Source organism: Cryptomeria japonica, chromosome 5 (genome assembly GCF_030272615.1).
Source record: "Cryptomeria japonica chromosome 5, Sugi_1.0, whole genome shotgun sequence".
NCBI lineage: Eukaryota > Viridiplantae > Streptophyta > Pinopsida > Cupressales > Cupressaceae > Cryptomeria > Cryptomeria japonica.
The window spans coordinates 805507685-805531634 of NC_081409.1; the positions used below are offsets into that span (position 1 = coordinate 805507685).

Here is a 23950-nt window from a genome sequence, read left to right on the forward strand (position 1 = left end):
TTAGCATCCATGTGTTATTCATAATATTGTTTGTTTGGCTTTGGAGGCTAGATTTTCTAGAAGGGTTATCCCAAGGTCATGTTATTCTCCTCATAAAAGCATTTCTAGCATCTTAGCGTCCTTGTGTTTGTTGGTGTAAGTTTTGTCCCATAATTACACTTTACTTAAGCTGACTTAGGATAATGCATTCATAGTAGTTTTCATATGAGACACTTAGGGAAGTGCATATATAGGAAAGATGGTTGTAGGAGAAATTCTACCTTTTGTGGTGATATAATGTTGTCACATTCCACCTTTGGTGGGTGATCCACCTATAGTGGAATATTGTATTGTTTCTCCTACCTACCCTTGTATCTCATTGGACCACATATCATGATTACATGTGCTCTCATTTCCATATGGTCTTGCCTTTATAAGAAGGCTCTTCTTTATTGTATGGTTTATCTAGTTGATTGATTTTTGCATCTTGATCATAATACAATTTGTTCTTGTCTATCTTTATCTCTTGTGTTGTGTTATTCATTAGGCTCTAGATCTTTGTTATTATTGGTAAATTCTTACATGGTATAAGAGCCATTGGGACTCCATTGGGTAGTCATTTTGGAGAGATCTTGGTGCATTTGAGATTCAAATCTGAGGGGAAGCATCAATTGGGAGCATCCTACACCAAATTTGACATCACCATTGAGTCTGGGAGGACATTTCCATAAATTTTGATTATAAATTTGCCTATATTGGGCAAAAATCATTTTCGGGGCATCAGAAAATAATTCACCATCTTGGTGGTATGGTATGGATTTTTCAAAAAAAAAAAATATTTGCGAATTATTTTTAAAAATTCTATATTATCGCAATTTTATTTTGGGTTGTAAAGTTTCCATGTTAAAAGTTTTTAAAAACAAACTAAAAAAATCATTTTTTTTTGGAGTGTTTTGTTTTGTCGCAGGGGTCATACCCTACATAGATTGCAAGGTCATATTGCCTGCCTCCACCGTCGTCCCGCCAATGCCATCTTCTTTCTGGGTTGTTTCCCCTGGCTACTCCTAACCGCTAGCCACTCATCTCCTTGTCGGCCACCTCCCGCATGCTCTCAACATCCACCACCTAGGCCTCGCCACTATCGACCACTTTTCCTTGGCTCCCGCGAGCATCGCCATCTATTTCCCATTGTCCTTGGCCCCCGCTACCTCCTCTACCATCGATTCACCTCCTCGCCGCCCCCGGGCACCCAGTGGCTAACCACCACGCAAGATTTTTTGATTTGTACACTGCACCATGTGGTTATCTCCCAGTGGTCCACATAAACCCCGTAGCTCCAATGTCATACGCAGACACACCACGCGATGTTTAGACATTTGTCAAGTATGTCATGTGGTACTCTTAAACTATTCGTCTATACCTTGCCTAGTCAATGCTCTCATATATTGTATGTATGCTCATGCCAGTGCCCAGTAGGCATTGCATTAGCGTGACACATCAACCTATCATACAAGCCACGTCAGTGTCCATACAACCCAGTCAGCGTTCGCACCTGCCACATCAACATGTGTACAACACGTGTCAGCCCAGTCAGTTGTTGATGTCATCATTTTGTACTACCATACATGGGGTATTTCGGCACAACAACCATACAACTATCAAATTTAAGCCCGTAAATTGTTGATGTCAACACAACGTCAGCACTATTTGAAATTTGTTTGACCCCTCATCATTTGAGTTTTCGTTTTTGCAGTCCAACTTTGGAGGCTCATAACTTGGTCATTTTTAGGCCTTTTTTAGTGTAATTTTTTTTTATTTGGGCTAACTTTTTTGTGCTCTCCATAGTGATGTAGTTAGTTACTAATTTTGGTGAACATTTTTTTTTTTAATTTTTAGTTTTTCACAACTATACTTGTCCAATCCTCAATTCTACAATTTATTGGGCTTTTGTTCAAGCTCATACGACCTCTTTTTCAAGTGTTGTTTTTTTTAAAGTGCATTATTTTCCATCTACTTTCATGTGATGCTATCAATTTTTTACCATTTTGAGTAGACATGTTACTTTCAATTTTTGGTATTTTTTGGCCTATTTGGTACTTGTAATTTGATTGAATCTCATCTTAGATCTTGTGCATTATTGGTTTGAGTCTTCTATAGCCTATTTGAGGTAGTTGTAGTCTTGAAATCAAAAGCCCATTTTGCCCTTGTTTGCAAGCGGCCCATTTTACACGCACTAAGTATAAAGTGTCAAATGATCTTTTTTTTTTTTGGGGGGGGGGAGGAGGTTCTTTGATTCAGTGAATTTAGGGGGGTATCTTGTGTGATTTTGCCTCTCTCTATATTGTGCTCTTTCATTTTGTTGCTATGGGTTCTCCTAAATTTCTCCTTCTAACTCCACATAATTATGCATCATGAAAAATTAAAGCATGGAGTATGTTAATAGAAAAATGACTCATTCATTACATAAATGGAACAATGACAACACCAACAGATCCTAAAGTTGATCCTAATGCTAAATTGGAATGGGTCTTGTAACTTTGAGAAAGTATGTATCTGATGACCTCATTTTTCACATTGAGAAATGTACTATCGTTAAAGAGGCTTGGGATATCTATGATGAATTGTATGGACAAGTTGATGAGATTAGGGGATACAAGCTTGACAATGAACTCAAAATGTTGGATCCCAAGGATTTTGATACAATCCAAGATTATGTTACAAAAGAAACTAAGCTAAGAGAAAAGCTTAAGGATTGTGGCATTGAAAAGAAGGATGATCAATTCGTTTTCAATTTGTTGGACAAGCTTCCATTAGAGTATGCAACCTTTGTTTCTAGCTTCCACACCCATCGATTGAATTCAAGTTCCTCATCCACTCCACCATCATTTGATGCATTTGTAGAGATGTTGATACTTGAGCAAGAAAAGATGATCAAGATGGGAATTCTTAAGTCTTCAAAATCCAAAGCTTTGGTAGCTAATCAAGGGAATCAAAGGAATCAAGGAAAAGGTAAGAACCAAAAGCAATCTAAGTCAAAGCCACAACAAGATAGAGCATGATCATCCTCTCCACAACAAGGCAATTATTCATCATCTTCCAAGAAGGGAAATACACCTAAGAAGGAGAGGCCAACTTGTTCATATTGCAATAAATTTGGTCATGATGAGCATCATTGCCACTCAAATAAATTTGATGAGTTGACAAAAATAATTAAGAAGAACAACATCAATTTATTGTCCACCTATAAGAATAAGGAATCATCTCCTTCCACTTCCTCGCAGTCAAAGGGAAAAGGGTAAGCATTTGTGGCTAAAATAAGTTCTTCACAGTAGTTGATACTTGACTCATGTGCCTCTAATCATATGGGTTCTATAAAGGAGTAGGTTTCCTATTTGGAACCATCTAAGGTACCTCACATTTTCATTGGTGATAATACACAAGTAGAAGTTGAAGGGAAGGGTTTGTTTGCCATGGATGATGGAACTTTTGAGATTGTTCTCTATGTTTCTATCTTGACCACCAACCTTCTCTCTATCTACCAAATCACCCACTGTGGAAATAGAAAGAAAATTGAGTTTACACCTGATTAAGTTGTGGTAATTAAATTGAGAATGTTGTCTTGCTAGAAGTGGGACAACCCAATCACAACTCGTGACTTTATTCATTCTCCCACTTTGTGCCTTGATCCCCTTCTATGGTCTTGCTCACTCATTAAAATTCAGAAAGTAAGCTATGACATGAGCTGTTTGTTCACCTCAACTACCACTATCTTCAGCAGCTAAGCTCTAAGGACATGGTCACGGGTCTACCTCTAATCAATTTTTCAAAGGGTGTATGTTCAGGATGTTCCATGGGAAAGCATCCCGAAGAGAAGTTTGATAGGGGTAAACCTTGGAGAGCTTTGGAAGTTCTTCAATTGGTTCACAACGATGTAGCTAGCCCATTTTCAATGCCTTCATTTAGCAAGGTCTGCTATGCACTCACCTTCATTTATGAATACTCCCGCTTCACTTGGGTCTACTTTCTTGTTCAAAAGAGTGAAGTGTTTGATTGATTTATAGCCTTCAAGGCTCGTGTTGAGAACTAATTAGGGAAGTTAATCAAGATTCTCCGCACAGATAATGGAAGGGAATATACGAACAATAGACTTGAGAAATTTTTTACTCTTGAGGGGATTGATCTTCAGCACTTAGTTGCCTACACTCCACAGTAAAATGGTGTTGCAGAAAGGAAAAATAGAACCCTTAATGAGATGGCTAGTTGCATGATTCATGCTCATTCTCTCGATCCAACTTTTTGGGTAGAAGCTATTAGTTGTGTCACACACATCCAAAATTGGGTTCCCCACAAGACTTTGAAGGGCATCACTCATTTTGAGGCTTGGTGTGGTATAAAACCAATTGTCAAACATTTCAGGGTCTTTGGGTGTCCATCATGGGTTCTCATTCCTCCGTAAAAATGCAAGGCATTGGAACCTTAGAGTAGGACTTGCATATTTGTTGGATATCACAAGGGTGTTAAGGCATATCGACTTATGGATCTAGAGACACATGAGGTATTCATTGAGAGGAGTGTTCACTACTATCAAACTCTTTGGCTCACGATTTGAATTCAATACAAACTTAAACTAGCTTAATAAGAAAAATGCATGCTTTTATTGTCATTGGGAGGGCCACCTAATTTGTGTCTATCTTGTCCATAAACATCACTCCAAAGTGCATTCTACCTCTCTTGTTAATACTCCAATCTCCCTTATCAGTAATTCTGACAATGATGCTCTTCTGCAATCATCTGTGAATCCTCGAATGTTACTCACTCCCAATCCTCTTCTAATAGATTCCATTCAACCTCCTATTCTTCCCCAAACTTTCCCTCTACGTCACAGGAACCAAAGTCTTTAATCAGTGAGAAGTCTAGGGAAATATATTGGTTGTAAATGGATATATTATTGAGCTGAGCGAATAGAGTTTGGTGAGATTATTTTAATCGTTAAGCTAACATCTGTATACAGTGAAAATGGATTAAAACAATATTGAAAGGCTAAATAGATTCAACCACAAAACCCTAGCCTAACAACAACAAAGATCCACCATAACATATGAAGATTACCTAAGACAATGCAAATCAAATGAAATCACAAAGATTATACCATCACATGTCCAATAGGGTTTGGATCTCCATTCTTCCTATCTCCATTGATCTTGCTTGATATATTTGCTCTCAGATTTTATGTGCACAAGAGCTCAACAAAGAACGGAATGTGGTTGTAAGTAGGATCGCATATGAAAGTGCAAAGTGTAGTGTCGTCAATTGATCAAATAGTTAGTTAGGGTTTGATAATGAAGGAAGCATCTCTTTATATAGAAGACACCATAAGAAATGGAGGGATAAGATTGAGAGGTGTAAAAGGAGGTCAGCTATGATTAGAGGGTAGGTAGAGGAAATAAGAAAATAATGAGAGGGGTAGGTAGTGTATGAATTAAGAGATGAACGACATGTGTCATAGGTAGAAAAGGCTAATGAATTAATTAAATAAATAAAGATTTATTTAATTAATAGAAGAAATGGGATCAATTAAATAAATAAGATATTTATTTAATTTAGGAAAAAGGGTAATTTAAATAAATAAATGTATTTATTTAAATGAGAAATAAGGCTAGAAGAGGATAAATGAATTAATTAAATAAATAAAGATTTATTTAATTATAGAAGAATTAGGCTTAAATAATTAAATAAATAAAGATATTTATTTAATTAGACGTTACAATTTTAGGTGTCTACATTTTGCCCCTCTTTGAGACAATGCAGCTTGTCGCGTTGTTTCAAAGAAGATAAGATGAACTGATACAAAGTTGCCCCAAGATGGGAATGATATGCCCTCTCGAGAGATTGGATGAAAAAATGTCTGAAAAGATCGCAGACAATCTCTCGATAAGAAAGAAAGGCTAGAATGGACTGAGCGGATAAAGTGATAGAAGCACGGGATAACGAAGACTGACTCGGGAAACGAGGGCTAGGACTAAGGCTAGGGCAGTCTATAAATAGACCACGAGGGGAAAACATCCTCATTGTCATCCACACCTTCAAGAGATCAAAGTGCAGAGCGAGATAGAGCAGCAACAGTCAGCAACGATGGCAATGGTTCACAGATTCGATTGCGTTCGTCGATTTCAGAGGCCAGCAGAGGTAGGAGAGTCGGTGAGTACCACAAAACCTCCTTGTACTTTGTTGCATTAATTGTTGTCATTAATGCATGCTATGTAGTGAAATAAATGCACTTTAGGAAAATGTCAAAAAGTGTCAAAAACGTGCAGGCGCATCTGCATTGGTGCCAAGCGCGTCTATGTTGGCTAGGCGCATCTGTGTTTGTGCTAGGTGCGTCTGTGCCGGAAAAGGCGTCTGTGTAAGATGCGATCACGTCTGCGTTTTGCAAGCGTGTTTGTGCTAGGCAGGCACGTTTGTGTATTTTACGCGCTTTTATGCAGAGCATAGGCACGTCTGTGTGTTTCAGGCGCGTCTGTGCTAGGCAGGCGCGTTTATGTAGTCTCTAAGCGCGTTTATGTCATGAAAGCGCGTTTGTGTCCAAAAATGTGAATTTGGTGTCTTCGAGGTCAAATCGGCAGTTCTGAGATGAACATACACTGTCGATTAGATAAGCTGCTGAGAGGATACACTCAAGCAGGTCCTCTAGGGAAGACTAGGATAGCAAATAGGGCTAGGATTGATAATTTTGTGATAGAACATACGTTGCCAAACAGTTTCTTTCACTTTTCTTTAGTCTATTCGTGCACAATCCGCAATAAAACAGCATTTGCATCACAATCCGCAATAAAGTTTCGTCTTCTCTGCATAAAGTATCAGTTTCATGGATTCAGTCAGTTTCAAATGAGACACAGCAGCAACAATGGGCTTCAACAAATCAAATCTTGCAACAGACTCAGACAACATTATGGTTCAGTGCTATCTATCCTTTTTGTGAAAGCAAACATTAGGACCACAATCAAATAAGACTTATACAAGTGACAAGAGACACTAAACTTGAGGACTACAGTGGATGTTGGTGTCGAGTCTTGGTTTTATTTTGATTTTATCTTTTTGGTGACATGTCTTTTAGCTTTTCTGGGATGTCTCTAACTAGAGATTTTATCTCCAGGATGTCTTTGACTAGAAAGGCGAGGATGGGCTATCGTCACCTATTTTTCTTTGCTGTTTGTGGATTGTCTCTTAGTAATGTTATGACTTGTCCAAGGATATGAGGACACTGTGAGTCTAGTATGAACTAGGACATTCCTTGTTTGTGACTGTCTTATCTCCATGCAAACGGGTACAATGACTTTCTGGGTCGAACATATGCCTCGATTGTCATAACCTACTTGTCATAATAAAGCTCAATGATGATAACGCACAAGAAGCTCTTTCACTTTCATATCTTCTATCTTCTAACCCCCCCTTTTTTGATTGACTTCCATCGTCCTTCTCGAGTCCGTGTAGCCTGCTATCACATGACTGAGTATAATGACACGCCAAAAAATATTTGCATTTTATGTTGTTTGCACCTACAATACCACATATAAGCATCTCATACATACATATAGATATCACAATTGCATCACATCCTGCACACAACACATATTAGCACATTTTACATCCTCATCATGTAAATAATCATTTGCATTATCATATTCATTTGCATTTCATACATTCACATTCACATTTGCATAATATTTAAAAACATAAAAGAACAAAAATATTGCATTGCATCATATACATGTTTGCATCCATATCATAAGCATCACATAAAACATACATCATTTCACATAGGTACACATGCATATAGCTGCCGCAAAGATGAATCATCTCATATATATATATAAAAAGTGTCATGTTACAATGATGTCAAAATCATATGGCTACAATCACCCATAGGTGTCTACATCATCATGCAAAAATGGTACAATACTAATACATAGGGAGCCCTCTACGGCTATGATGAACTCCCTCCCTCGGAGCCACCTGGCCTCGACGAAGTCTGAGCCCTAGAAGGACCCGCCCCAGGATCATCCCTCATATCCCCTCTATCTGGTGGTGGTGGAGGACCCATAACCCCACCGCTGGATGCCTGTCTCCTCTGACTCCCTCCAGTGGTCGCCGTTGTATGTGATGGTCTCTGAAAGCTCCTGGCCCGCTGATCGGCTGGCACTACACCATAATAGAGATCTCGCCAGTAAGCGATCTCCTCCCCTACCCGCAAAACATAGGCATATCCAGCCCTTGTGTCCTCTGTCGCCTACCTCCCAACTCTTAGTGTTGTCTCAGCCTCAGTGTAGCGTTGTATAGCCTGATCTCGCTCCCGCTCAGTATCTCTGAGCTGCCTCCTAAGTCTATCCCTCTCCCTCTCCAAGTCCTGAATCTCATCTGCCTGTCCCTGGCAAATCTCCCTCAGCTCAACTAGCTCATCCTCCTCTACCTCGGCCCCCTGTACCTCTGTCTGTGGCTCTACTTGTGGCTCCCCCTGTACGGGTGCCTGTGCCTGTACCTGTCCCTGTGTCGGTACCTGTACCTGCCTTTGTCCCTATCCCTGTCCCTGCACCTGTCTAGGACCCTGTGCTGCTAGCACCTGTACTGGCAACCCACCATGACCCCTCACCACCCGAACTGGTCTCTCCTCTCCTCCCTCCCTCCGCGGAACCACTCTCCTCTCTCCTACCACACCTTGCCTCCTCCATCGGCCTCTGCCCCCACCATCTCCGTCATCATCATCATCTCCTCTACCATCCCCATCTATCAGCTCTCTGGGGTCTGTTAGTCGTCGGAAGGGATACTCAACCCAATATGCAGTATACTCTGCATCCATCCCTGCATCCTCGATCTCTGGCCACAGATTTTATGTGCACAAGAGCTCAACAAAGAACGGAATGTGGTTGTAAGTAGGATCGCATATGAAAGTGCAAAGTGTAGTGTCATCAGTTGATCAAATAGTTAGTTAGGGTTTGATAATGAAGGAAGCATCTCCTTATATAGAAGACACCATAAGAAATGGAGGGATAAGATTGAGAGGTGTAAAAGGAGGTTGGCTATGATTAGAGGGTAGGTAGAGGAAATAAGAAAATAATGAGAGGGGTAGGTAGTGTATGAATTAACAGATGAATGACGTGTCATAGGTAGAAAAGGCTAATGAATTAATTAAATAAATAAAGATTTATTTAATTAATAGAGGAAATGGGATCAATTAAATAAATAAGATATTTATTTAATTTAGGAAAAAGGGTAATTTAAATAAATAAATGTATTTGTTTAAATGAGAAATAAGGCTAGAAGAGGATAAATGAATTAATTAAATAAATAAAGATTTATTTAATTAATAGATGAATTAGGCTTAAATAATTAAATAAATAAAGATATTTATTTAATTAGACATGACAATTTTAGGTGTCTACAACATCTATTAATTATTGTTATGTATTGCATCAAATTTTGATCTTGAGATGGAATAAATGGATGTGAATACAACATTCCTACATGGCGATTTGGAGGAAGAATATTTTATGACATAGCCAAAGAACTATGTTGTACGAAGTAAGGAGTCATTGGTTTGTAAATTAAAAAAATCTTTGTATGGTCTCGTATAGTCACTCAAAATATGCCATGAAAAATTTTAATTTTTTGTTTTAGGATTGGTATTTGTGAGGATCAAATTAGATAATTGTCTTTATTGCAAATAGGATGGCGAGTGTTCCTTTGTCGAGATCATTGGACTTCAATGACTATGGGGCACTGCACACTACTATATTTTCTTTTAGTTGTCTTGATGAACACAAACTTCATCAGTTGGATCCTCATCAACACCCAACTCATGTCAACTATAAGGCTAAACTTTAATAACCAACACTGGGAAAATTTTATAGCAAGAGAGTTTTGCTATGAATATGCAAGAGTTTGTAGACTTAGATTAGGTAAGAGATGTCGATAGGAGGAGATTTACTTGTGGCTATCTTTCACCTATTTAGTGAAGCAGTTAGCTAAATGAGTAAGTGACAAGTCATGGTGACTTTGTCTTCACAAAGGCAAAGTATATGGTAGTTATTCATGTCTACATTATTGAATGCTTGGTTGATTCATGGAGCAATTAGACATTTCCCAAGCAGTAGGAGTTTTGAGTTCATTCATGAAAAATGGTCGAGATCATTGGACTTCAATGACTATGCGCCACTAAAAATTACTCTATTTTCTATTAGATATCTTGATGAACACAAACTTCATCAGTTGGATTGTGATCAAAACCAACTTCGTCAACCATAGGGTTGAAATTTAATAACCAATAACGATAAATTTCTATAGCAAGAGAGATCCATAATTTTGCTATGAATATGCAAGGATTTTCACACTTAAATTAGGTATGAGAAGTTGATAGCAAGAGAGCTACTGATGGTCATCTTCTACCTATTTGGTGAAGTAGTTTGTTTGGATGAGTAAGTGACAAGTTCTGGTGACTTTGTCCTTGAGCCAAGTTTTTTGGCTAAGAGGATCTACATTCGATTCTATGGCTTCAAACACTAAATGTAGATACTAGTTTCAAACAAAGTCATGCATCCAGTAAAGAGTGCAAAGGGTATGAAACACATTTCTAGGTAATGGAATGTTTCCATAGTTTTGGTAGTGATTCAAGGAAATATATAATCATATGTATGTATTTTATCTTCCACATTTTCTAGAATGAATTTAATGAGGGTTTTATGTATGTGTGACAATGTCCAATGCATTATAAATTCTTTGTAATTATCATTCCTTTGTTACACGTGGGTCGTTGTGGTTTTGGTTATGGATTGCTACGGATGTAATCTTTGATGTCCAATAACCCAAGTTTTATTGCACAAGCAAGGAACATTGATGTTTAATATCATTTTGTTTGTGACATGGTTGACAATGGAAGGGTGATGCTTGAAAAGGTTTATGCTAATGTTGTAGATGCATTAATGAAGCAAGTACAGACACAAAAAATCAAGTGGTGCAACGATGGAATGTGCCTACTGGCCCTTAGCAATCAATTCACAATTTGATGAGATTTATCTTATGATATTGTAAGACATACAACAAGTAGGGGAATGTTGGGAGAGGTGTCGTACACCTTGTAATCCTAAGGTGTAAATTATTTAATTTAATTAAGTAATTATTTGTTGCACCCACATAATTGTGGGTATCCCACTAGGAGTGGCACTCAATGTCGCGTATAGTTTGTATTTTGGCAAGTACAAGAATCACTTAGTTTCATGGAAGTTGCTAATTGTAATCATGACAACTTGTAAGGTGTGTAAGAGCTACTAGAAAAAGAAAGAGCATGATGAGAGGGAGTTGATCACGAACTTGGAGAAAATCACGAATGAGTCATAATACATGCATATATAGATAAAGTAGGGGGTATGTGTGTGCATGGGATGAGCAATGGTGTGAGGGAACGAGCCCAAATTTGTATAAGATTGTGACGTGGAAGTGATTTTTTAATGTCAAATAAAGTTACAAGAAAACATGGACTGAATGAAAAGAATAAATAAGAATTATGCACACATATGAATTCATGTAGTAAGGTAAATTTGCTTTCTTCCAATATAAGCTTCGATTTTCATTGTTATATGATCCACATCTAAGATACAGTGTTTTCATCTTCAATCAGCCTTAAAATTGTGAGGAAACAAATTGCCAATTAATTAACCGTGTTTTATTTTATTTAGATGTACAAAATCATGAAAAATATTTTATGGTAAGTTTATTAAGGAGGAGGGGGAGAGCATCAATGATAAAAGGTCCTCGAAATTAAATTTGTAGGAAGATGTAAGATGGGGTGAGAGAAAAGGTAGGGTAAGACTACCCGAGTAGTCAAGTTTGGTAAGGGAAGAGCATCAATGATAAAAGGTCCTCCGAATTAAATTTGTAGGAAAATGCAAGATGGGGTGAGAGAAAAGGTAGGGTAAGACTACCTGAGCAGTCAAGTTTGGTAGTTGCAATCTCTAATTATCTACCAATTAACAAAGATTTGTGGATATGTATGCCTCAATTAGGTAGCAGTTTCCAATACATTGTTGTTAGAAATCATTTATGGTCTTCTACATGCCCTATATATTGAGTGCTTATGTTAGAGGTTTTATCATAATGTTTTGCAAGCATCATAATGCTACTAAAATATCCCCAACATTGTATTGATTTGTATGATCTTGTGTGAAGATTTGGGCTTGGAGTTGTATTGTAACCAATGATGTTATTCATGATAAGCACAAACACATCACCATATACATGCACATAAAGAAAACATGAACTTACTAAAAATAAATGAATAATAATTATATACATATATATATTCATCTAAGACATTGTATTAACAATTTTATTTATTTAGACATACAAAATTATGAAATTTGTTTTACGAGGGAAGGAAAGAATTAAAAGGTGTAGCAAAAGACAAGTGGGGTGAGAGAGGCTCGAACTCTCGACCTCAGGATCACTCAATTTAGCTATGAGACCTACGCGCTAGCCAACTGCGCCACCACCCCGTGCTCAAAATAGTGAGCCATGTTATTTAATCAAATTTAAATGCGAGAAATAAAATTGAGATGACAACCACTCGATGCTTAGTTTATACTATGAGAAATAAATATGTTATTAAAAGTGAAAACACGGATAAAACAAAGACAATTGAAGTTACAGGCCTCATCTTGCCCTTCGAAAACAAGCCTCAGCGTAACCTGTGCAGTGCACAAAATGAAACACCAGAAGCTTCAGCTGATACAAAGCAGATATCAGAGCCAGGTTTCGATCCTGGGACCTGTGGGTTATGGGCCCACCACGCTTCCGCTGCGCCACTCTGATGAGCTGTTGATGAATGTTTTCATAAAAGCATTATAGTTTTGTTGTAATACGATTAGCTCCTCTTCAGACTCATAATGTCAAAGCCCTGCTTTGAACGGAGCAGAACACAGTTACAATATCTTTACCCTACGACAATTTGCTTAGTAAAAGAAAAATAAGTATCGTATTTAGTAAGAGCATATAATCACATAAGCCTGTCTGAGCCCAGGTTCGAACTGGGGACCTTTAGTGTGTGAGACTAACGTGATAACCAACTACACCACCCAGACAACGTGCTTCGAAAACGTGGACATTAGTTTACAATATCAGATTTACATTTTATAATCCATTTTCCCATACCGTCGAGAATGAATTGAATGCATTACCGTATTGAACCTCATGCTCAATCTGTAGTTGATTTATTGGAGAGCAACAACTCGTCCGCGCGATAAATATAAATTAGATAAAAAATAAATATCATATGCAAGGTTATTTACAACGTCTGCGTTTGTAGTCCAACGGTTAGGATAATTGCCTTCCAAGCAATAGACCCGGGTTCGACTCCCGGCAGACGCACTGTTTTTATTTGGTTTTTCGCAGTTTGCTTTTGGAAAATTGTGTGCAACATCGTGTCAGTTTGTTTGTTTTGCAAATTGGAAGGCAAAAGAGATAATTGCTCTCCTAAAGTAACAGGCTTCCCAGTCGGACAGCCAAAAGGATGTTCCGTTGCCGGGACTCGAACCCGGGTCTCTCGGGTGAGAGCCGAGTATCCTAACCAACTAGACTACTCCTTTATTTTACCAAGTGGATTCCTCTTTCTTCTTTTCTGTCAAGGACACTGTTTGCCGATTTCCTCCTCTGCTCTTCTTTTATCTTTCCCCCGTACTAAGTGAAACGAAACACACAGCCCAATACAAAAAGGAAACTATTAGCATTTGCATCAAAATGAGGTGTAATGGTTAGGTCGAGAGTAAAATATACTTTGATAATATATTGGAGAGCACAAAATCACATAATCTAAAAACTGAGTGATAATTATTTGTAAAGTAAACGGATTCATTTTAAAATATAAAAACTTTAAATACGAATGAATACAAATACACATAGAACATATATCTGGGAGGGAAAAGTATCATGAAACATATGCTCTTAATGTCACGGGCAGAGATGAGAAAGGAAAGCACAAAATCAATACCCTGTTTTAATACTAAATATAGATTTGTCGTCACACCAAAACCTACAATCATTAAACTTCCAAATCAAAATCTTCACCTAAACTTAGAATGATAATTAACCCACGAGATCAATTCTCATAAATACATAGCTAGTCCAACACGTTCCTTTGAAAGCCAAGAGCAATTTGCGCAAAGCTTGTTCATATAACTCCCCTTCTTGTCCACTCAAAGAATATCTTGAGAGTTGTTGAACTCGTCATTAAAGGAGGTCCACAATTCTCATCATGTCTAGTAGAATCGTTTCCCACCTACTCGTCTGTGCTATACTCTCAAGCTTGACAGCTTAATTTTTTTACCGAGGTGAGTGTTAATAAGACTTATTAAAGTTTTAGTTCTTGTTTTTTGCTTGATAGAAATAAGACAATTTAATTTAGTCTTTTCTCCATATTTGGGATCTTGCAAAGGCATATTCATGGTTCCAACCAGAAAATACTTCCCCGCACTTTCAACATGCTGGTGTACGTACACAAGGCTTTGTTATTCGACGAGGAATCGGTTGAAAGACGATCTTCTTCGATTGGGGGATTGAATATAGGAAATTTTGTCCTCCTTTCATAAAACCATATGCTTTTGTTGACACACTTTCCCTTTATGTTGTCTCCAAAATCTGACCTTGGATGTGTTTTTCACGGTGCAATTACTACTCAATTGATCAAAATTGACTACCGTGATGGATAACTTGCAGTTCGGTGTGGAATCCCCCCTCATCCTCTAAATGTTGTGTTGAAAGATCACATAAATATTTTCTGTTTGATCAAAATCATTTTATTTGGAGAAGATTGTGTCCTTCGTAAAAGTAAATCATTTTATTTAGAGAAGATTACATCCTTCATAAAAAGTATGAGGATCTCATCATTCTATTTTCAACATTCTAATTTTAAGTAATTGTAAATTACAATTAAGAAGATAAAAATAATAAACTAACTCAATCAACCACCAAAAACATGTACACTCAATTTTTTTTCCTTTTACTTTTAATAAATACCTAATTACAATCTAGCTAATCATACTTAATAGTTAATATATTTAAAATTTATATCAAGGTTAATTTACTTAAACTAATTTTTTTAAAGAGTTTGTTTTCCCATCTTTCAATTATAGGCAACTTGAAAGGTATTCTTTGATCGTCATGGGGGAACGCCAAATTGATAGATTTGTTAGATTATAACGCATTCAATTTTAAAATATTATGGTCATTTGTCATTTTTTCTCTCATTTTTGTTTTTACCATAATATACTTTGGACTTTCACTCCCTCACCTCTCATAATTTGAGATATTATGATACAATGGTCAATTTCATACAATTTAATTGACCCGCATCTCCATGCATGATATGTTGTTAATTGATATTTGATCGAGATTCTATTTTGATTACCGATCGATTTTTCAATATCCCAATTTCTGTTTTTTTCGTGGTTTTTTTTTTCGTTTTGGGTTTTCCACGCACAAATTTTGGTGTTCATCTTGTGTTTGTGTTCTTCTTGTTTATTCTACTTTAACTGTTTTAATTCAGTCAAGTCTGTTTGATACTTGGAGGACAATAACTTAGTAAGCTCCTGAACCCATTTTTGACATTGTCTTGTGATAAAAGCCCCTTTAGGACAAAAGCTTATAGATCCTTTATCTGTCATAACTAGCACTAAATTGTACCACCAAGTTCCTCTTTGTATCTAGTTTCTATATCTATATCTCTCTTCTACATTTATGTTTTGTAATTTCTATATTTGGTCAATCTTGTTCAAATTAGCCTCCTTTAGCCTAGTTCATCACACACATACTCAAAAATTCCCAATCGCATGCAATCAATAGAAGTGTGAGTACAAAACAACATGGATCTTCCTTATGAACAACAAGCCAATCCCACACACATCTCTAATGTTGTATGGGAGAAGGGTCAACCTAGGTTAATGTATTGGTTATTCTAGGGTCATTTTTTGTATACAATATTTTAGTGAACCCAACTTAGCTTATACTTGCAATTATTCCGATTCATTTTCATTGCATTCAAATTTAATTACTTAATATGATTAGCTGATAAATTAAACTAGATAGTTGCATTGATTAATTGACTGGACATTCCTATTACATAATTTACATATAGTATATGTTAGAGCTCTTAAACATTCTCTCTCCAGATTAGAAGACAAAAAAAATAACACACCTTTCTTCTTTGATATGGCTCATGCTTGTCCCTTTATAACGACCCGCCAAGGAACCTTAGAGGATAAGAGCATTTATACAAGGAATGCATGGAAAAAAAAATCAAGTAATAAAGTGTCATCGTGCACTACATATACAAGTATAACGCTCAACCTCAAGATAAAGTCAAATATATGTTAACCAACTATGCACATTGCGAAAGTTAAAACTCTTGGAACTCCATATGGGATAACTCAAGTCACCTCTAAGGGTTCCCTAATGTCACTACCTTAGAAACACAACCAAGACTAGGCCAATGATTCATGAACCACTAAGAGATGACTAAATCAACCTCCAACACTAAACCAACATATCTATGTTATTTTTAATACACCAATTGAAATGTTCATATGATAACATCATGATACATCAAGAATAGAGAAGCATAATAGATCATACATCATGCCCCATTCCAACACCGTTGCATGCAAATAAAAACCAATACCTATCCAACAACCATTATTACATCCATCTCCAATTCGAGTGTTCAATACATACACAATCAATGATACTCAACATATTACAATAAACAAATGGTTACAACATACAAGAAATGGAAGAGAATGACAAGAGTCCAGTGTCAAGGAAGGAGGTAACATCTATCGGGCCAGTCATGAACCAAGTCCTTCAATCCTTAACAGTGGTTGGGAACGCCACCTGACCATGTGGTACCCTCAGGTCCACCCCACCGTAGTCATGGAGATAATCACAAGAGCCAAATAGTCATTCAAGTAAAAAAATGAGAGAAATGGGTTTGAACAAGAGCCTAACATGGAGAAAATACTCAATATGAACATATCAACCCAACGAGAGTCATAAAACCACAACAAGACGAAAATGCCAGCAATGCATCACTCACATCATAGAGAAACAATCAAGAAAGAGAAGGTGCCCAATCAACAATAAGTAAAAGTCTAAAAGGACAAATAAGAATCCTAAGTAAAAAATAATAAGGGTGTGATAGTGAAAAATGGGATTAGGTAGTTTAGGACCTAACCCCACTTTCCTCCATACATTGGAATACGAAAGAGCATAAGGAAGTGATTCACTTTGACTAACACTTGTGAAAGAGAGTATACTATTAGGGTTTCTATTCCTTTGCTTCTATGAAAGGGAAGTGAGCTAAATGTGCAATAATGATGAACTAAGATAGGGAGATGAATGAAAATGACTATGTATACTGCAATAACAAAGAAAGACAAAACTAAAACTAAGACACAGAGTAGAGAACTGAAGAGGAAATTTTGATGTGCACTTGTCATTACAATTTGAGTATGACTGGGTTGGACTAGGGCATTGGGCGCCTTGGTCCCTATTGCAAAGCTAAACTGCACCTTTGGAATTTGCAAATTGAGGTCTTGATCTACAAAACTACCATAAGCTATCCTCAAAGTATCAAACAGACTTGATTGAATTAAAATAGTTAATGTAGAATAAAAAAGAAGAACACAACCACAAAATGAACACCGAAATTTGTACGTGGAAAACCGGTAAACTATCTTTCGCACACACACTCACTCTTGATCAATTCGCTTGTCTTCTTCATCACTCATGAACACACACACACACACACACACACATGTGTGTATATATATATATATATATATATATATATATATATATATACATACATACATACATATATATACATATTGTGTGTGTGTATATATATATATATATATATATATATATATATATATATATATATACATATATATACATATACATATATATATATATATATATATATATATATATATGTATATGTGTGTGTGTCTATATGATGAATACTAAGAGGGGGGGTGAATTAGTATGCGAAAAATCTCAGTACTTAAACACTTTGCTAGATTAACAGTAAACCGGTAAAACAGTTTAGCAGACAAACCAGTTAGCACACATGCAAACCAAATAGCAAATAATGCATTCACCCACAGAAGCACAAAGACCATAACACGGGAGATTTTGATGTGGAAACCCAAATGGGAAAAACCACGGTGAGATGGAACTCACAAGTAACTATCTGTAGAATAGGAACTAGATCGGTTAAGGTCATACAATGTTCTTTACCAAAATAGGTCCTGTTAGGAATCTCAATCTTTGTTAGGAGATAAGTCCGATCAAAGACTACCTTGCTAGAGGATTTTAGATCCACAGATGTGAACCACCTTGTTAGAGGATTTTACAAAGGCTACTCTAAGCCTACCTGGTTAAGGGCTTTAGACTTGTCGAGGATGTGAGTAATCAACAAGTGAGTGATCTAGCTAATAGCACAGATTGCATGGCTAGATCCTTGATAGCTCGTTTCTAATGCATTCCAACATTACTTCAATCTTCAACACATTCACACTCTACCTCTTCTCGCAGACTTGAACTTCTCTTCTGTGTACTCACTCACAAAAACTCTTCAACCACCTTAAACCTTAGCACCTCAAAAACCTTAGACATGATGTCCCTATAAAGGAATTTGATTTCGTGTCGGTCCAATAGGTTTGCAATCCAATTTCCTAGGTTCAATGAATCTAGACATACTTGGTAACACGACACAAAAAGCACCGCCAAAGTGTCGGCACCGTCAAACATTCGGTGGATGGTAACTCATCACAAAATGTCGGTTGGTAACTCATCACAGAGTATTACTGGTTCATACAAAATACCGGTTTCAACAAAATACCAGTTGCCGGTTTGACAAAATGAAGACTGGGAAATATGTGTTCTACCGCTTTGATCCTTCGTACCGCTTGGGATCCTTGAACCGCTTGGGGTCTACATACCGCTTCAGATCGGTAATCACTTTCTGCAAAACACCAATAGTCTAAGGACTATAATGCATCATACCGGTTGGAACAAGTACCGGTTGAGCTTTAACTTATACATACAAGAGTGATCTCAATGCAAGTGTGTGTCCATCAATGACAATCACAACATAATCATCAAAAATGCCAACAATCTCCCCCTTTGGCATTGATGGCAACACTTAGGAAATTTTGACATCTGAGTGTTTTACAACAAAAATATGCCATAAGCAAAATTACTCCCCCTAAGCATATACACTATCCCTTTTGCAGAAAATACAATGTATACTACTCCTTAACATAAATAACATAAAAGTATACATCAAAACATTCAAAATTTATACTTCTCCCCCTTTGCCAACAATGACAACAATATTACAGACCGACCCCTGTTTCATTAAAAGAATAAGAGTTTATGACAATAAAGAATAAAACTTGTCAAAAACTTATTTGAAGTCCTACAAAAATTGTTACATAGATAAGGACCAGGACTCAAGTAGGGAGGTAGCCACTTCTTTCTCTGTCTGCATCTGGGAGACCTGCTCTTCCATGGCGTCTATTGTGCTCATCTCTTGAGTCACCGTTAAGGCATCCAGATTTAGGTAGCACTTCTGAAGTATTTGCAGGCATGGGAGTAGAACCAGTTGAAGTTCTTGCAAATCTCGTGACCTGTTGCTGATCTCGAGCTCTATTCTCGCAGACTAGATATGAAATCGTTGAACGGTTTGCCCATAAGCTGTGAAAGAGTCATATGGCAGCTTGAAGGTGCTCATGTACAACTACAAGTCAGATTGAAGCTTTTGCTTCTGTGCAAGCACATCATCACAGAAGAGATGGGGTTGACAAATCTTGCTCAGAAGTAGATTCCCCTCATCCAAAGCATTTCTTATGTCTTTTTGTGCTTTTTGCAGATCAGACCAGAGCTCATTTAGTTTCTTCACTAGAGCAATATTTGGAGCTTTTTGATGCTCTTTCTTGGCACTTGCCTCTGCTACCTCTTCTAAACTTTGAACCTGATCATCCACTACTGTGCATAGGAGCTTTAATTGAGCTAGTGATGAATCAGTAGTTGGAAGGTTTGTACCGGGTATCAAACCGATAAGAGTGTCCACAACAACTTGGATCACATCTTGCTCTTTCTTCCTCCTTAACACTTCAAAGCGTTCTTTAGCAACCTTGATGCTCTGTAGCAGCTCCATTTCACTTGTAGACTGGAGGTCAATAGGACTGGTGAGGTCAGCTGGTTTGGCTTGACTACCGATTGCCTTTGGAGTTTCCATCTGCGTGCTCTCTGCCGCTTCTGCTTCCTTGTCCTCCTCCGCCTTTTTCTTCTCTGCTTCTTTTCTCTTTTCCTCTTCCTTCTTCCTCTTCTCCTCTTCATCCTTCTTCTTCTTCCCTTCTTCTTCTTCTCCTCTTCATCCTTCTTCTTCTTCTCCTCTTCCTTTTTCTTCTTCTCCTCTTCATCCTTCTTCTTCTTCTCCTCTTCCTTTTTCTTCTTCTCCTCTTCATCCTTCTTTTTCTCCTCCTCTTCCTTTTTCTTCTTCTCTTCTTCATCCTTCTTTTTCTCCTTCTTCGCTTCCTTTCTCTTCTCCTCTTCTTCTCTCTTTTTTCTTCTCCTCCACTTGCTTCTTTGCTTCTTCCTTTTTGTTCTCTACTTCTTTTTGCTTTTCTACTTGTTCTACCTGCTTCTCCTGTTCTGTTGCTTCTGATGGTGAGTCCTGAGCAACATCCTCTACATCCATAGCATTGACATCAATAGTTTTAGTAGGTTCAACAACCGGATTGCCTTCATCATCAAATACTTCATCCGGTTTAGATGTTGTCGATTGTTTCTCAGCCTTCTTGTTGGCTTGTAGCACTTTGTGTGTGTGAACCGCAGTTTTCATATGCAGATGAGTGTCCTTTTCGACATCATCAATTCTTCCTTCCAATAACCAGAGTCTTCTTCTTCTGGTGAAGAAGAGTCCTTTATTTTGATTGATGACATCAAACAATTCTGAATTGGACAGGTCGGGAAAGTGTTGAGCAAAAACTTTCTCCTTAATTTCCTGTTCCTTCTCTATGGCAATACGCCATTTATTGTCCAAGGACTTATACAAAGAATCTGGTGTCTCAGATCTAATTTCTGAAGGCGACCGGTCATTAGCACATAAATACCTTATAACTTCTTTCTCTACTTCTTCCTATTCTTCATCATTAAAATCATCAAAATGATCTACCAAATCATTTAACAATTTTCTCTTAATATTCTTAATTGTTCTTTGACAATGTGTCAAAGGTTTGTTGGAGGAAATGTCAATATTTACCGGTGCAGATGATGCCGGTTCAACCTTTGTCGTTTTCCTTGTTTGCCTAGTCTTCTTAGGTGGTTCTTTTGACATGGTTTCTTTTGAGTCAGGTGAATTGCTTTTTGTCTTCCGCTTCCTCTCAGAGACTTTTGTTGGTGCAGCTTCCGGTTTCCTCTTGATCGGTGACCGCTTGGTCACTTTAGGACTAGCTGCAGTAACTGATGCCGATGCTGAAGGCACTACCTTCCCTTTCTTTTCTGAGGGTTCTGTAACCGGTGTAACCCTTTCTAAATAAGTGTCGGTTCTCTTTGCCTTGGGATCAAGGGGTGAGGCGATTAGGGTGGAAGCATACCCATCCAGCATATCATTCATTACCTCATAGCCCATAGGCTCTACTTCTTCCCGTCTAGGCTCAACGGCCTCCATTAATCATTCATCCACTTTGATGGTGAAGCAGATGTCCTGTTCATATTTTTTGACTATGTCAGTGGATATCCTCATCCTCAGGCTCATCTTGCTTCTGAACTCATCAAAATACTTGTTCAGAACTTCAGGGTAGTCGGTTCTGACTGCTTGTAGGCTTTCTTTTATTTGCTTGGCAACCAGCTGGTTAGCAGACCACTGAATGTCTCCCACTCCTGGGAAATAACCTTGGAAGTAGAAAAATAATCCTACTAGTAGTTGGCCAAACTTGAATTTTAATGCATTATCCTGTTTGATTGATTTGAGATTCAACAGGAGTTGCCTTTGCATACCGGTGCACACATCAAATGATGCATCTTCCTTAATCATCCTATAAGCGGCATTTACCGCTGCAGCAGAGATGGAATTAATTCTACTAGTAGAGAACGTCTTGTAACCTACCACCATGTAGGCATACTTCATGAGATCATCCTTGATGGAATTAACAGTCATTCCTCGTGAATCATTCACTGAATCGGTGAGCTTGGTCATTTCAGTCTTGATGATCTTCCTCAGGACTGGTACCTCACCGACGTTGCAGAAACCGGTGACAACATGAATAGCTTGTGGTGTGATATCATGCGTTCTTTCAAGATACATTTTGTCACCATGAACCCTGCTCAGGATGATTCTAATATGATCATCTGTGAAATCCTCAAGGAAGTAAACCACATTATGAAGCATCTTCTTCTCCAGGATGCTATATTCTAGTTTGATCTTTTTATCCTTCCCACAGAATAGACTTAGCTGCGAGTGGATTGCGAGAGACCCTAGGTCTTCAATTTTATAATTTATATAATCAAAGATTCCTTCTTCTACTATTACTCCAACAAGAACTTGTGATAGGGCATTGTATTTTGACTTCCGTTGAATGAAGTTTACTAAATTGACAGATGCACTCGAGCTAGTATGAGATGCAGAAGCCATGATAAAAATAGAAAACTCGAGAAATACCTTTTGGAAATTGTGAATTTAGGGCTTTCAGATTCTACTTCACCTCACACTTTGTCGGTTGCACAATCACCGCTTTGTGTTCTTCTCTTGACCATTTGCAATTAGCTTCTGAATCTCCTTCAAGATTTCTAAAATTCTCTGATTCGCAGCACAAATCGCTTTTTCTTCGCTCTGCACTTGAAAAACTTCTTCACTTCGAAAAATGATAAGTGAGAAATGATTTCAAAATTCCTTTTAAACAGGTTCCTCACCTACCATAATTGATGCTCCACTATTAGGGCGTAAACCCTAATTTGCCTTTCACCGTTTCCGGTCTTCTGCCACAAGATAGGTATCACACACTGGTTAAGGTCTTTTACCGGTGTAAACCGAGGGTACGAAGCATTTCACCGTTTGCTCCCCCTAAGCTTTTCTGAAGCTTAGTTCGTCGGTTCCGTGATTTCCACACTAGGTGCAAAAACCGGTTCGTCTTGCAACATTGTTGGTTTCTTCTTCGAGGTTTTGTTCATTTTCGCTTGAATAGTGTCAATGTCAATCTTTCCTTTCGGAGTGACCGGTATGTCATCCGATATGTTCTTTCTTGATCTATAGAATCTGGCAATGTGACCTGGTTTGTTGCAATGATAGCAAACCATTCCAGGTGCTCTCCAAGGTCCATTATTCATGTTTCCATTCTTCCTTCTGCATGTTGCAGCAATGTGACCATGACCATGACAAATCCAACAGTTGGCTCTCCATCCGGTTGTCGCTTGATAGCCACCGCTTCTTGACTGATGATTGAAGGCATTAAACCGGTTGTGATTCTGATTCACAAAAGGTTTTGGACCAGCTCCTTGAGTCCTCTGAGGATATCTTCCAGTGTTGTTCATAACAGACCTGCATTCAGATGCTCTATGCCCAAACTTGTTGCATGCATAACAGTTACCATTGAATCTATAGGATCTAGGCTTATCATTTAGAAAATAAGGAAAGTTATTGTAAGCCTTACTCCTACATACATTGACAGTATGTCCTTCTTTAAGACAGTTAAAGCAAACAGGTTTGAAGTTTTGCTTACCTTTACCTTTGAATGTCAGTTGCCTCTTTGATTCTTCAGCATTTGCACCAGAGGTCTCACCTTCCTCATGACCGGAATAACCAAGTCCATCAGCATTCTTGACAGGTTTGGTTGATTCAAGCTTTTTCTCTAGCTTAACAGTACTC

At 37.8% G+C, this 23950-nt stretch overlaps 5 non-coding genes across 5 annotated transcripts; 1 reads left to right on the plus strand and 4 right to left on the minus strand.

Moving 5' to 3' along the window:
- Positions 1-12434: 12434 nt before the first annotated feature.
- On the minus strand, positions 12435-12521 carry TRNAM-CAU (transfer RNA methionine (anticodon CAU)). The gene is given in 2 exon segments: positions 12435-12470; positions 12484-12521. It is a non-coding gene; the product is annotated as a tRNA-Met (tRNA).
- Positions 12522-12765: 244 nt separating this feature from the next.
- Positions 12766-12837, minus strand: TRNAM-CAU (transfer RNA methionine (anticodon CAU)). The gene has a single exon. It is a non-coding gene; the product is annotated as a tRNA-Met (tRNA).
- A 195-nt stretch (positions 12838-13032) lies between these two features.
- On the minus strand, positions 13033-13106 carry TRNAV-CAC (transfer RNA valine (anticodon CAC)). The gene has a single exon. It is a non-coding gene; the product is annotated as a tRNA-Val (tRNA).
- A 214-nt stretch (positions 13107-13320) lies between these two features.
- TRNAG-UCC (transfer RNA glycine (anticodon UCC)) lies at positions 13321-13392 on the plus strand. Its single transcript has one exon. It is a non-coding gene; the product is annotated as a tRNA-Gly (tRNA).
- Positions 13393-13540: 148 nt separating this feature from the next.
- TRNAE-CUC (transfer RNA glutamic acid (anticodon CUC)) lies at positions 13541-13606 on the minus strand. The gene has a single exon. It is a non-coding gene; the product is annotated as a tRNA-Glu (tRNA).
- Positions 13607-23950: the final 10344 nt, after the last annotated feature.